This window comes from Polypterus senegalus, unplaced genomic scaffold, assembly GCF_016835505.1.
Source record: "Polypterus senegalus isolate Bchr_013 unplaced genomic scaffold, ASM1683550v1 scaffold_5085, whole genome shotgun sequence".
Lineage (NCBI taxonomy): Eukaryota > Metazoa > Chordata > Cladistia > Polypteriformes > Polypteridae > Polypterus > Polypterus senegalus.
In genome coordinates, this window is record NW_024380652.1 from 11,264 (window position 1) to 26,100 (window position 14,837).

At 42.5% G+C, this 14,837-nt stretch overlaps 1 long non-coding RNA gene across 4 annotated transcripts; it reads right to left on the reverse strand.

Moving 5' to 3' along the window:
• Positions 1 to 3,187: 3,187 nt before the first annotated feature.
• On the reverse strand, positions 3,188 to 10,189 carry LOC120520266. 4 transcript variants are annotated; one of them, XR_005631807.1, is made up of 5 exons: positions 10,114 to 10,189; positions 6,205 to 6,271; positions 5,991 to 6,071; positions 5,020 to 5,184; positions 3,188 to 3,544 (listed from the first exon to the last, which is right to left on the reverse strand). It is a non-coding gene; the product is annotated as an uncharacterized LOC120520266 (long non-coding RNA). The 4 variants fall into 4 exon arrangements; XR_005631806.1 differs by lacking the exon at positions 3,188 to 3,544 and adding an exon at positions 3,761 to 4,711; XR_005631805.1 differs by lacking the exon at positions 5,020 to 5,184.
• Between the last annotated feature and the right edge of the window lie 4,648 nt (positions 10,190 to 14,837).

Genomic DNA, 14,837 nt, shown 5'->3' on the forward strand with positions numbered 1-14,837 from the left:
CTGCGAAGCGCGGGTATTTTGCTATATATACACACACATCTCATTTTTAATGTAGGTAGATCATTTCGACCTGGTCATTTTAAAAGTAGCTCGCAATCTGAAAAAGTGTGGGCACCCTGATATACAGTATCTCACAAAAGTGAGAACACCCCTCACATTTTTGTAAATATTTTATTATATCTTTTCATGGGACAACACTGAAAATGACACTGAAGATACAATGTAAAGTAGTCTGTGTACAGCTTGTATATCAGTGTAAGTCTGCTGTATGCTCAACACACAGCCATTAATATCTAAATCGCTGGCAACAAAAGTGAGTACACCCCTAAGTAAAATATCCAAATTGTGCCCAGTGTCAATATTTTGTGTGGCCACCATTATTTTCCAGCACTGCCTTAATTCTCGAACTGTAGCTCCCCAGTGCTGGCAGCACTCATCCAGCCCCAAACCATGACACTCCCACCACCGTGCTTGACTGTAGTCAAGACACACTTGTCTTTGTACTCTTTTCCTGGTTTGCCGCCACACATGCTTGACACCATCTGAACCAAATAAGTTTAGCTTGGTCTCATCACACCACAGGACATGCTTCCAGTAATCCATGTCCTTAGTCTGCTTGTCTTTAGCAAACTGTTTGCAGGCTTTCTTGCGCATCATCTTTAGAGGTGGCTTCCTTCTGGGACGACAGCTATGCAGACCAATTTGATGCAGTGTGCAGCGTATGGTCTGAGCACTGACAGGCTGACCCCCCCCATCCCCCCATCCCCCCACTTCAACCTCTGCAGCAATGCTGGCAGCACTCATACATTTCTTTTCAAAAGACAACCTCTGGATATGACACTGAACACGTGCACTTAAACCCCTTAACGCGTACACGTACCGGTCCCGGGACATAACAGCGTTTTGACGACGTCACAGCCATGTGTGCATGCCCATCTGCCATGCATCTCGACACCCTACCCATCAAATGAAACTTCAAAGTCTCGTCTTTCCGATGATATAAACCATTTTGACACACAACAACCACAGCACTGACACTAAAGCCTTTTTTACAGAGAAGTACATACTTTTAAGAGTTGACTTTCCCTACCTTTGAAGACCCTCTGCAAGTCAAACATCAATATTTCCGAGCCATATTGATCTCATTCTGTCCGTAAGGCTCCAGCGAATATAATCCAGTAAAACGATTAGGTCCAAAACACACGATATATCCTCAAAGGGACAAAAACTCCAGAAAACGTTTCATAACTTGAGACTAGCTACGTCATTTTTTCATTTCTATTGATCATATCAGACGTAATTTGTTTCTGTCGGCGATAACCATGCTACCGCATGAAACACGGAAGTGTTAGCTTCTGATCGACACCTAAGTTGGCCAATTATGACGGGTCTGGGGTTGACTGGCACCTCGTATAGCCAACGAGTGTCACAGACAGCTGAACGATGACGTACAACTCCAAACCCTGGTAGAATCTACCAGTTTGATTGGACACTGTGAGTGTCACTCCAAACTTACAGCCAATGAGCAGCCGAGCATTTTGATATGTAACTTGCCATACTAACTTGTAAACAAAACGATCGGAGCTGCGCGAAGGTGGCATTTGTGCCAGTCTGCAGACTTGGTGCGTGGTTGTTTATTGTGATTTCACCAAGTTTTTTCGCATTTTAAATATGAATAAACGTACAGATAAACGTGAATACACTCTCGATTAAAGTATTAGAGGCATGTACGCGCGTGAAAGTAATCAATCGCCCAGGAGACGTCTAATGGCAGAGAGCGACATGTGCCGCGCCTTGTGCTTTCTGCTTGCTAGGATTACTGCCATCAGTGGCACATGGAAAAACGCTGAGCTGTGTTGTAACAGTTTGTAAAAGAAATGTATATAGTTTGTGTGCATTTTATAAAAAAAAAGTAAAAAATAAAATATATATATATATTTTTGGCCCATAAGACTTGTATTGACTATTTTTACATAGAAATGTGTATTTTTTATTGTTTTTATTATTTTTATAACTAATAGAGTGACACTGTATGTAGATATAGATTCCTTTAGGTGTAAGCTTTCAGTAGAGCCCTCATTGATATCTGTGGGTTGAAGCATTCAAAAGTTACTACACTTTTTCCATATGTTCCAAAATGTGGATAATGGTCCCTCTAAAAAGCACCTGGGCATGGCCACATAAAAACTGGTGTAAAAATGTCATTTTTACAGGTATTCTTTTCAAATTTGAAATGTGAGTAGTCAACAAGTTATTCTGTTGGTACATAGTGTGTTTCTGTCCCCACCTACCTACTGCAGCTTTATTTTCACAAAAAAACTTAGGCGAGAACAAAAAAAATTGTTTTTTTTGGTGAGTTCTAATGTGCATAACTTTTGATCAGTCACACCTACAGTGATTCTGACTACTAAGGGTGAAACTAGAGAATGTTACCTTTACAAAGAGACCAAACATGTGTTTATACTCCAGATAGTTCAATAACAGCAATGATTCTAATTTGGAGAGGTCAAATTACAAGCGATTTAGCAAAAATGACCCCGCTTGATAAGGGGTGGTCAACCATTGCAAGGCCTGTTCTGAGTGGCACCTGTCCTGTTAAACCGCTGTATGGTCTTGGCCACCATGCTGCAGCTCAGTTTTAGGGTGTTGGCAATCTTCTTATAGCCTAGGCCATCTTTATGTAGAGCAACAATTCTTTTTTTCAGATCCTCAGCGAGTTCTTTGCCATGAGGTGCCATGTTGAACTTCCAGTGACCAGTATGAGACAGTGTAAGAGCGATAACCCCAAATTTAACACACCTGCTCCCCATTCACACCTGAGACCTTGTAACACTAACAAGTTGCATGACACCATGGAGGGAAAATGGCTAATTGGGCACAATTTGGACATTTTTCACTTAGGGGTGTACTCACTTTTGTTGCCAGCGGTTTAGACATTAATGGCTGTGTGTCGAGTTATTTTGAGGGGACAGCAAATTTACACTGTTATTGTACAAGCTGTACACTGACTACTTTCATACAATATAAAGTGTCATATCTTCAGTGTTATCCCATGAAAGGATAAAATATTTACAAAAATGTGAGTGGTATACTCAACTTTGAGATACTGTATACATTATTTTTTTTTTTTTAACCAAACTTAGTTTTCTAATATTCTATATTGTTTCCCCAAAAAAAAAACCACCCACACACCACCTACAGAACTTTGGACTCCTGGGCTAACTGCTATGTTGTTTCCCCTTAAAAATTAGAAGCTGGTTGGAACAAAAACCTGTAGCAACAGGTGGGGGGCACAGGACCAAGCTTAGGAAACACTAGCTTAAAGCTTCCTCCTTTCGAGTGCAGTGGCTAAACAAAAGCAGACTGCACATGCGCCAAATCGCTGGCACCTTTAGATTTTCACCGTTGCTTAACCAGGCACATCACTGGCCACCAGCAGGCACCAACAGCTTTAGTATTACGACGAAAGCGTGCACTCCGCCATGGAGCAGTTCGTTCACTTTTTCTTTCGAGTTCTCCTAGAGCTGAAAAGTCACGTGGTAACCTGGAAAAGAGGAAAAAAATAAAATTAAAACCACCAAATATTTTCTGTTGCAGCAAGGTAGCTTACAAAGCAAATGAGGATGAGTTTTAAAACAGTAAAAACACACCACAATCTAAAACATACACAAGAAATAAACAGTAAAAAGAGTTCAAAGACAGTTTAGTAAAACTAGGACTAAGCCAAAGAAAGAAATAAGTCTTAATTAGCATAGGCTGCCCCAATTTGGGTTTACTGGATGGCAGAAGTATACAAGATAGTGTTGTCAAATTTGATATATTGAAATGTGAGCTTAAAGTGTAAATATTTGATTGCAATAGACGTTTGCCATTTTTCCACCCTCTAACAGAGGGCCATAGAGGGACAAGGCCCCTAGAAAAGTATCAAAATTCAATATCATCATATTCATAATCACAGACCTTTAAGACTAAATGATACCCCACATGCTTATGTTTGAAATGTGCCATTTTTCTCCTTCTGGAAGTGGCAGTTAAGAGGGTTGCGACCACTAGTAAAAAACCAAAACATCTGTGATCCTCTACCTCTAAACAGCAGGAGACAATCCACATGGCTTCACACTGCAGGAGTAGAGGTTTTAGTGGCTTTTTCTAATTTAGTGTTTCTTCCTCCTTGTAGTGTGAATGACACTCAGCACCATCAGCATAATGTCTTACATTTAATGCATTCCTCATGTTGGTCTATCTTCCACCCACAAATACTGAAGCTACCTTTATACTGATGGGGTAAATCAATAAGGGGAATGAGACAGTATAGGAGTCAGGTGGAGAACTTGGTTTCTTTATCTAGAGAGGCTTGTCTGCATTTAAACATCAGCAAAGCCAAGGACTGCACTGAAGAGTTGTGGTCCAGTCACTAAGTCTGTCTCCTAAGTCAACTAAAAAGTACTGGGGGATCACATCAATGACCGGAGGGACTGGTCTTGTACCAAAAAGAGATTAAAAATGGCATAACAGGCTATTTTCCTTACAACACTGCATTCCTTTAATGTGGAAAGTGACATCCTTCACATCTTCTTTACCCCCCAAGAGATGGCCAGTGTGATTTTCTACATTCTGCTGTGCTGGCCTGGTAACATCAGTTCACGAGAGGCCCACTGAAACAACAAGCCAATTAATGGGCAGACTCAACTATGGGATGCACTCTGGACACCTGGAGGTAGTAGCAAAGGAAAAAATTAAAACAGAGTGCCATTATAAATAATGCTGCACATTCTCTATGACACACACGTCTTTCATCCAACAAAATTATTCAGCAGAAGTGAATCAGGAAAAACTACTGGGGCTCCTTTATACCAACAGTAATACATCTGCATAATGCCTCACTGTGACTGGCAAGTCAGATCTTTTATTCATTCTGGTGTGCATTTAATAATTTACTGAGCTTCTCTATCATAGCCTTTACTGGGGAAGAGTGTGAACTGAAATGTACAATTTAAAAAGAAAAAAGGCAATCCTCACTTTAATAGCAAGAATAAGGGTCTGTATTTTCAAGTCCCCTCAGGAAACTATGAAGTCCAGGATGTGCACATAACTCCAAAACAATAATGGAGAACACTGCAGGACAGCAGAAGTGGGCTCCTTCAGCCAGTAAGACTCACAGAATCCAGCCCACCACCAGTTTCACTTAATACAAAAAACAGAAGTTACATTGAGTTAGATTTAAAAAATCGTGTGGGTGGGAGAGAATGGGTGAAACCTTATGATGAAAGTTAGATTGTCAAATATTGATAAGCTTCCTTCAGCAATTAAATGTATTACTATGCTCTTGACATGCACCTCATTTGTCAAATGTACAATTCTGATCAGACATTACAGAGGCAGGTGATTTTTACATTCATTTGTTAAACTTTTGATAATAGCCCTGCAGTATAACAGTGTGGAGACATCAACAGAGCACAGAGATAACTGGTTGGACTGCACAACTTTTTCAGCCCAGTCAGCAAAGCCTTCCTATGCCTCTCTCATGAAGAAGCAACAATACAAATGGGCTCCAAGTTAATGAGCATGATTAACTAACTAACTATCTGGGACAGCCAAGGCTGGAAATGATGCCACATTTGTAAAGTGGATCATGGTATATGAAGTGCTTGTTGGGTGGGCTTACTGGAAAAATCCCACAAACACATTGACCCGCCTGAAAGTTTGCCCACTTCTGTACTTGAAGCTAGGTCGGAGCTGCAGATTTGACATTTCAGTTAACCATTAGAGAGGTGGCCAGTTAAGGGGTGTATGAAACAGTTGTGATGGGGTCCTTGTTCTGTAATAAGCTCTGCACTGGGCCTCTGCTAACGCACTGCAATTTACAACTACAGCCCCATAAAATGAACCCACGTCAAAGTCACAGGAATATAAGCTTAAACAATTACATTATGTTTAGATTTAATTGATAGTGTATGTATTTATATATAAAAAAAAAAAAAAAAACACACCTTTTTCTTCAGTTCAAGGAGTCAAAACCCATCCCATCAAAACAGTACGAGCCAGAAGCCAGCCTAGGATAGGGCACAATTCTAAACAGAACAGAAAAACAATTGAACTACAGAAACCATTTAAAAGGGCACTAAATATTAAATTACTGCAAGAGTGCTCAAAAATACATTTCCTTTACAGTCGAGCACCCAGTAAGATGGTAGGGCAGCTTACCTTATAAAACCTAGAGACCTTCAAAATGGCAGTGCAGTCTGCAAAGGATGACATGAGGCCAGGAAACCTTTTGGGGGAGAGAAAAAAACAAACAAAAAAAAAAAACACATGCATCTTGTTACTTGGTGTTCATTCACATTCAGAAATGGAGATAGTCTTCTATCCCTGCAGCTGTTTCAGATCATTTTCAATATTTTGACTCATGGACAGAAAACTGAGTCAATCACCACTTACCCAGACACTGGTGGGAGCAAAGGCTAGATCGTCACAAGGCTTACATGCAAACTCCATACAGTCAGACAAAGACAAGGGATGGGATTTGAACCCAGGATGTTGGATCCACGAAGCAGTACTGCTGATCGCTGCAATACTCAATTCAGGATAAGGAATTATATCCTGTGAAACTGAAAGTAATGTCTTTCTTGACCAAAATGACAAATATAGCAGAAGTGTAAAACACCCCACCGAGAACTTGAATAACCTTGTCAAACTTGGTGCAGAAAAGTGAAAAGTGTTAAAATGGGATATTTCACCTTAACAGTTACTGTAGATTAGGGTCACAAACTGGTTGATTTGAAAAAGGAAAGCGATGATGAATTACCCGGACATATTAACAGTCTTAAGAAACCATTTGTTGATCATCCATCCCAATACACCTATCCAGAGCCGGTCAATCGATTAGGCGTCCACATCAGAGTACCACCGTTTATGAAATGGATATGTTGTGCGCGGCGGACCCTGGAGAGGAACCACCCCCAACCAAATTATGATGAGTGGGCGCCGTTAATGAAAGTAACCCCAAGAGAGACCATCGGAGGACCCAAAAGCCCGGTCGTCAAACATTGATACAGTAAATTCCGTTTATTAAAATGCGCATGACCTGTAAAGTCCGTAGTGCAAGTATTTTCGGCTTTACCGCTAAGCTCATCTAGTAGCTTCGTCCGACAACACTGCCTAGGGCCCCACATTGGCTTCGACCAGCACTGCACATATCGAATCTTTCCATATGCCTTAGGAAAAAAATACACAAGTCTGGTTAACGGAACAGCGCGCAAACAACTTTCGTGTATCCACAAACAATTAAACATTACAATGGAAACGTAAAATGAAGGAAATGCCCAAGGACCGTTAGTACAGCAATTGTATTCTAACGCCCGAGTGTTGTGGGGACCAGTGGTGTCGTTTTCTTCTACTGACAAGCTCTTCTGTTTACCATTTCGACAAACGCCGCCGTGCAAGCGGCCCTTCCCCGATTGTTAGGGAGCTGAGACTAAGCACCCCAATAAGTGCTGATGGTAGAGCTACGCTGCAGTAATGTGGCGCTTACTGTGCTGCATACTTTTTAATGGGCATTTCAAACTTCTCTGTCCAGGAATAGTAACTGACGGAGTCTGAATGGGCAATGGTGGCATCATTATTGGTGTCCCGATCTATCGCTTTTGTATCGTTAAGGATGGGTTGCCCATACTTACCGATACGGCTTTTCGCACGTGGGACAGTGGCGCTATATATAAACTGAGAACTACGTTGAAAAGTACAGCTCTGAGGTACCTATAGCGGTATAATGGTTTTCCCAACCGCGTATAATCAAATTTTAGCACAACTCCAGAATTTAATATAATAAATGCTCATGCCAGGCGGCACGGTGGCGCAGTGGTAGCGCTGCTGCCTCGCAGTTAGGAGACCCAGGTCCTCCCTGCGTGGAGTTTGCATGTTTTCCGTGTCTGCGTGGGTTTCCTCCGGGCACTCCGGTTTCCTCCCACAATCCAAAGACATGCCGGTTAGGTGGATTGGCGGTTCTAAATTGGCCCTAGTGTGTGCTTGGTGTGTGGGTGTGTTTGTGTGTGTCCTGCGGTGGGTTGGCACCCTGCCCAGGATTGGTTCCTGCCTTGTGCCCTGTGTTGGCTGGGATTGGCTCCAGCAGACCCCCGTGACCCTGTATTCGGATTCAGCGGGTTAGAAAATGGATGGATGGAAATGCTCATGCCTTTCTGGAGTCATACAAATAGATAAAAAAAAAATACAATTCGACTAGTCAAGTCTTCCATTAAAACGTGAATAGAAATGAACTTCATAAATGTGTATTAAAACCTCACAAACCTCCCAAGAACTAGTGAAAGGATACTTAAACAAGAAAAACAAATTGGGCAACAACAACGCATTGCAAATCAATCTAATAATTGTGAAAAGAGTAAAGAAAAACGTGAAAAACCCCATTGTATCTACAAAACTTACAATTAGTTAAAATATAATAATAATATTATAATATATTAACCACACCTTGAACCGTCACCTTACTTCGAAGACTTCCTCAGTCCTACTAGCATGCCTTCCAATGACGAAGCAGAGCCATGGTGACTCGGAGGTGGGCTCCCCCATCTCTGGTGCTGAGGTCACCGAAGTGGTTAAAAAACTCCTTGGTGGCAGGGCCCCGGGGGTGGATGAGATACACCCGGAGTTCAAGGCTCTGGATGTTGTAGGATTGTCTTTGTTGACACGTCTCTGCAACATCGCATGGACATCGGGGACAGTGCCTCTGGATTGGCAGACCGGGGTGGTGGTCCTCCTCTTTAAGAAGGGGGACCGGAGGGTGTGTTCCAACTACAGAGGGATCACACTCCTCAGCCTCCCTGGAAAAGTCTATTCGGGGGTTCTGGAGAGTAGAGTCTGTCGGATAGTTGAACCTCGGATTCAGGAGGAACAGTGTGGCTTTCGTCCTGGTCGCGGAACAGTGGACCAGCTCTTCACCCTTAGCAGGATCCTGGAGGGTGCATGGGAGTTTGCCCGACCAGTCTACATGTGTTTTGTGGACTTGGAAAAGGCATTCGACCGTGTCCCTTGGGGAACCCTGTGGGGGGTGCTCCGGGAGTATGGGGTACCGGACCCCCTGATAAGAGCTGTTCGGTCTCTGTACAACCGGTGTCAGAGCCTGGTCCGCATTGCCGGCAGTAAGTCGAGCCCGTTTCCAGCGAGAGTTGGACTCCGCCAGGGCTGCCCTTTGTCACCGATTCTGTTCATAACCTTTATGGATAGAATTTCTAGGTGCAGCCAGGGTGTTGAGGGGGTCCGGTTTGGTGGACTCAGGATTGAGTCACTGCTTTTTGCAGATGTTGTCCTGTTTGCTTCATCAGGCCGTGATCTTCAGCTCTCTCTGGATGGGCTCACAGCTGAGTGTGAAGCGGCTGGGATGAGAATCAGCACCTCCAAATCTGAGACCATGGTCCACAGCCAGAAAAGGGTGGAGTGCCCTCTCTGGGTTGGGGGAGAGATCCTGCCCCAAGTGGAGGAGTTCAAGTATCTCGGGGTCTTGTTCACGAGTGAGGGAAGAATGGATCGTGAGATTGACAGGCGGATCGGTGCGGCATCCGCAGTGATGCGGGCTCTGCATCGGTCTGTCGTGGTGAAAAAATTTACCAGTCGATCTACCTTCCTACCCTCACCTATGGTCATGAGCTATGGGTAGTGACCGAAAGAACGAGATCGCGAATACAAGCGGCTGAAGTGAGTTTCCTCTGCAGGGTGTCTGGGCTTTCCCTTAAAGATAGGGTGAGAAGCTCAGTCATCCGGGAGGGGCTCAAATGAGGTGGCTCAGGATGCCTCCTGGATGCCTCCCTGGTGAGGTGTTCCGGGCACGTCCAACCGGGAGGAGGCCCCGGGGAAGACCCAGGACACGCTGGAGGGACTACGCCTCCCGGCTGGCCTGGGAACGCCTTGGGATTGTCCCGGAAGAGCTGGAAGAAGTGGCCGGGGAGAGGGAGGTCTGGGCTTCTCTGCTTAAGCTATTGCCCCCGCGACCCGACCCCGGATAAGCGGAAGAGGATGGATAGATGGATATTAACCATTAAGAATACATAAATCTACCAAAATGCCTGAAATCCCCATAAAACACTTTAAATAATTAAAGCCTACCTTATAAAAGGGAACATTTGAGGCAGATTGCTTTTTCGTTCCTCATTGCAGCACCCAGTTAGCCGTTGATCTCTTCACACACCTGGCTTTATGCCTTTTCTAGGCTAATTTATACAGGTGGTGAATTAGCCACTTAAAGAGACAACACCCACCTTGTTCATAAACCATGTGTTGGGCAACCTATCCATATTCATCAATACTACACAATGATACTTCTTAAAATGGTGTGTACTTCGTTACAATATCAACTCCAAAGTGGACGGAGTTGACAGTTAATATCGTTTTGGTTTGCCTTACGCGCGCACCTCAAGAACTTCTGCGTAGTGCGCATGTCTCTCTTTATCACTAGACTCGTTCGCAGTACTCGGCAGCAGCTACGCAGTGCTTGGTGCACACCATTGGCCGTGTTGTATAGCGGGGTAGACCTGAGTCAGTACGTTCTCCACGTGATAGCTTCAGGTGTTCTATGTGGACATCGGTTGTCCATACAAAAAAAAAAGAAAACAAAAAAGGCGCGTGTCCGGTTTGTTTATTGAGAACTTCATTGACTCGAGCGTGAGTGTGCCCCTGTGTCATCCTTGCACCGTTGCTGTCTGGATAGGCTGCTCTCCCCGCGACCCTTAAGTTAAAGTAGGCTTAGATGATGTTTGGGCACGTCGTGTGCGCTCAGCAGAGCTCAGCCACACAGGTCAGCGGGCACGACATACAGGCGTGGGAGGCCCTCATATGTGTCTGATAAGGTCTCTTCACTATGTTTTTACGAAGGAAAACTGCAGTGAAAAGCCGACATTTCAATCTGAACCTCATTCAAGCCATTCATGTATTTAATATGGTCTAAAGGCGCATACAAAAATATTGTCCTATGTTTTGCTGCAGCATCTTGTCGATATTTACATTTTACGCATACGGCTTAACATAAAACGCACTGGTTTACTTCTATCATTTTATTCCAATTTCGCCGTGTTCGTCTACAGTATATGTTCTTGGGTTATTTTTCTCTTTCCCGGTGTATTAAATGTACGTTGAGAAGATACGCCAAGTCCCCATGAAAAGAAACCAGTGAATTCAGGTTATAGAGAAGCGTGTAGGGTGTGTATTTTCTTTCTGGATATTCTGATTGTATTATTCAACAACAATAGATATCGATTCCACTTAATCCAGTTAAAAGGTCGTTGTCCCCGAAGTTTGTCCAAGTATCGTGAAACCCCCTACAAAACCAGCCAATCGTAGCTAATGTTTTTCCCTTTTTTCTCGGGGAATTCCACCTGGCTTACAAGGTCTTAATCGCCCGAAATTCTGGAATTTTTTAAGTACTGGCGGTACCGAAGACATCCCTATTTCGAATCTCTGTAGCTCTTGTTTTAGTGAGTTGTTCCACGCATATCTGATGGCCGTTCTTGAATCCTGGGTCTTAAGAGATAATATATGGAATACTATCTTGAGATCAGAACTAACGATTATAACATAAATAAATAGGTGATTAATAATATGAATGCACCCCTCACTTGTCCATAAAATAAGACATGGACAATGAACAAATTGAGGAATTGATTAACGATGATTTGTAGCGAACGTTTAGTTAAACGTTCACCTACATTTCTTGTATCGCTTCGAATTCACTTATTACGGTCAACACATTCACACATTGAGGTGGAATAATCAGATCTCTTACTTGATCATGGCCATTTTCTCGTATACTTTTGAAATCGTAGCGTTTCCATTGCCCTCGCCTCGGCACAGGTTCAATCGTGTGCCGCCCTGCTCGGACTGACGTGCTCTTTTTTTGGTTTATGTCGACGTTTATTGTTGCTCACTGAGACGTGTGCCCGCACTTCGAATAGGCGCTGCTTCAAGAGACTCGCATCTGCCAAACTCCCTTTCCTTTTGCTGTTAAAAGAAATCATTCGAACGATGATTTTATTGAAGTGCAAGAGTATTTTTTTCCTGGTATTGTATGCGTCTTCTTGGAGACTTCTTTATTTCCATTTTAAAATAGAAAATTGACATCCATCCCTTTTATGTCTTCGTTATTAGAATGTAATTCTATATAGGGCAGTGCTTAATTGTTTTTTATTCATTCACCCACCTCTTTCTTCATCCATCCATCCATACATACGTTTTTTGCACTCATCTATCTATTGCACTATATGTAATTGAACACACTTCCATTTTAAGCTCCGATCAAACGAATTACTCCTCGTATAAGCGATAGACGTTTTAAAATTGAAATCAGAATCGATTTCACTTTGACTTTAAACGCTTAACGCTTTGTGTCAGATGCGGCAAAAGTTCAAGGGGGAAACATCATTTATTTATTTTAGTACGTAGTTTGTATTTGATGTAATATTTATTTGTTTAAGTTGATTATTGTTTTGTTACAAAATGTCACATTTTATCAAGTGGACCATGAAAAAACATTTTGTAATCAAATGCTATCGAATTAAAATTAACATTTAAGTATAACGGTAAATAATGTGCGAAATGGCACTGTTCAGTAAACAGCTTTAAACTCTCCTTTTTAGGCACTTTTGCAACGAGCGACTGAAGGGTGGCATGATTTGGATAACAGTGAATATGACTGCTGGCCGTTAGAAGACCCCGATGAGTTTAATATGATCGACTGCGGAGGTGAGAGCTTTTTTATGTTCTTTAACTTTGCCTTAGTGAAAATACACGCATCTCGAACATTTTTGTAATTTGCATTTTCGATCTTCCGCGACGTGGGAAAGCCGCAGTCTGTCGGGACAGTATACGGCGCAATGGTGGAATCTGTCTGGACGGGATGCCAGACAGCTGCTGGAGGACTCGCACACACACCTACGAGCTGTCTTTCACGTAGCCTTGTCATTTATCCAAGCACGCGTGAGAAAACCTACGCAAACACTGGATGAATGTGTAAGTTACACTCTCAAGGTAAACCAAAAGGATCTGAACTTAATGTGCGCTTGTGGCCGAATGGGAAAAATCCTGTGCTGCCTTGCGAAATTCAGTGAAAAAGAATTCAGCTATTTTAAAGAAAAAAAATCAATTAAAATGATTTTAGGAATTACAACTACAATAATATACCCCAATTAATAACGTCAATTTCGACGTTAACACACTGATTCAAAATGATCATTGTTGATCATGATCACTGAATTCAAAAATGATCAAAATGATTTTAATGAGTAGTCTTGAAATATTTGCTTAATTGTCGTGTGCTTAAAAGTTTCTTGTATAGTTTTTTCACACTAAATTGCAACCAGGGTGTGTTGTGTGAGTGCGATGTATTGTCGCTCAGCCATGGTCTTTTTCCACTCTTGACCTTGACTTGGATTAAGCGGCTTTGTGAAATCCACCAATCCATCCATTTTCCAACCCGCTGAATCCGAACACAGGGTCACGGGGGTCTGCTGGAGCCAATCCCAGCCAACACTGGACAGGAAGCCACACAGACACGGGGAGAACATGCAAACTCCACACAGGGAGGACCCGGGAAACGAACCCGGGTCTTCTAACTGCAAGGCAGTAGCGCTACCACTGCGCCACCGTGCCGCCCGTTTTGCATGTTATATTTCTGGATGGGCGCGGAGCCACACCCTGCCTGTTTGTATTTCCACAGGTCTACGCCGGGTCTTCATCGGCTGCTGCAGTTTTTCTACAGTGCGTGTTATGGCACAGATAATTGTTGCCAGGCCATCACAGGAAACCAGCAAAATGAACTGGTGGAGTCGGCGTGCATTATCAACAAAGCCGGGGTTTAATTGTACCCCGGCAACGTTACTAAAATACGTCAGCAATAAAGTTTTTATTTATATAAATACGTTAAGGCCACTACTAATGTAAATGTTAATTGGATAATGTAATTCATCTACCTTTAAAACAGAGAAATAGTCTTATAAACGAGGGATTTGTTTACTGTTTAAAAAGCTTGCGAGAGGTGACTTTAACTTGCATTTTTTTCAGTATTTTTCTTTTTCACATGTTACTCAGCCGCTCCCATCGGCAAACCGGTCCACGCGCATCCATTTAAATGACCGCTGTGTCGGCATCTTATCTTGAAAGAACTGCCTGTACAAACAGCAATACGCTTGTCTGAACAGACCCCCACCACGCGTCACGCACACCAGGGTCACAAAATATTTAAGGAACTTTTTTTCGATGTATTCAAATTTTCCCAACACCAACCTTCCTTCCATCTTCCATTTTCTACTCGGAGGAGCTGTGGTCTGCTTCAGCAAGCATTAGGCGCAAAGCAAGAACAATCCCTGGAAAGGATGATCGTCAACCCACCTAAACTGCATGTCTTTTTAAACAGTTTACCCATTCCCTGAACTCCTGATTATTATTCCATGGATACGTTTTCTGACCATTTTAAAAATGAAAAAGTGTCTATTTTGCCACAACTACAATAAGCAGACAAAAATAAAGTTTTGTCATTTCAAAAAAAGTGTTATTGAAGCAGATGTATTTTTTTATTAATTCAAAGTTTTAAACGTGTTATCAAACGCGAGATTTAGGTTTTATTATATTACGAACAATTTGTTATATGAGACTTGGGATGGGATTTAAATATGTACAGGTAAGACTGACTATAAAAATGCAATTATTTTTTATGGTTTGTCTGCCCCAAGCCTCGCCTCCGCTTAAATTTCAAACTCCACCCATGTTCATCAAAAGGTAAAAGATTCATTAAGTTAGAATCGAACATCCTGAAGGAAACCAGGTGACCGAAATCAAGTGTC